Here is a 747-nt window from a genome sequence, read left to right as displayed (position 1 = left end):
CCCAGCCTCCCAAAGTGCTGGTATTACAGATATACACCACTTGTACAGCAGTTCCCCTTTTAATTTGCAATTCATTAATTACTATAAATTGAGCATATTGCAAGTAATTACTGAACATTTGGATAGCCTTTCTGTGAAATTCCTATTCAAGTCTTTGAACATGTTTTACAGATTGCCTTTGTTTTCTTTATCTAGATGCAAGCCATTCATCAGTTTTACAAGTTGCAGATAATTTGCACTACTCTGTAGCCTACCTTTACATTGTCTTAAATTTGTTTCTTGATGAAAAGAAGGCTTAAGACACATGCAGTGATACATGCCTGTTATCCCAGCTTACAACCTCCCACCCTGGGAGGTTGACACAGGAAAATTACAAGTTCAAGCCCAGCCTAGAAAACTTAGCAAGTCCTGATCTAAAATAAAAAATAAAATAAAAAGGATTGAGGTGAAACATGCACATGGGTTCAATTCTCAGTACTAGAAAGGGAGAAAAAAAACGCTTAATTTTGTCAAATTTGTCAAACTTTCCTGTATTATTAGTGCTCTTTATTTCTTTTTTTCGTCTTTATTTACTCCAAAGTCATGAAGATGACTGTTTTGCCATATACAGTCATGTCCACATGGAGTTGATTTTTTTGGCTCTGATTTGAGACAGAAGTGAATTTTCTTTTTTCTTCTTCTTCCTTTTGTCTTATATGGATATGCAACTGTTCCCACACATTCTTTTTTTTTTTTTTTTTTTTTTTT

The sequence above is a fragment of the Fukomys damarensis genome, unplaced genomic scaffold (genome assembly GCF_012274545.1).
Source record: "Fukomys damarensis isolate Sample0158 unplaced genomic scaffold, DMR_v1.0_HiC HiC_scaffold_21, whole genome shotgun sequence".
NCBI lineage: Eukaryota > Metazoa > Chordata > Mammalia > Rodentia > Bathyergidae > Fukomys > Fukomys damarensis.
This window is presented reverse-complemented; position numbering follows the sequence as displayed.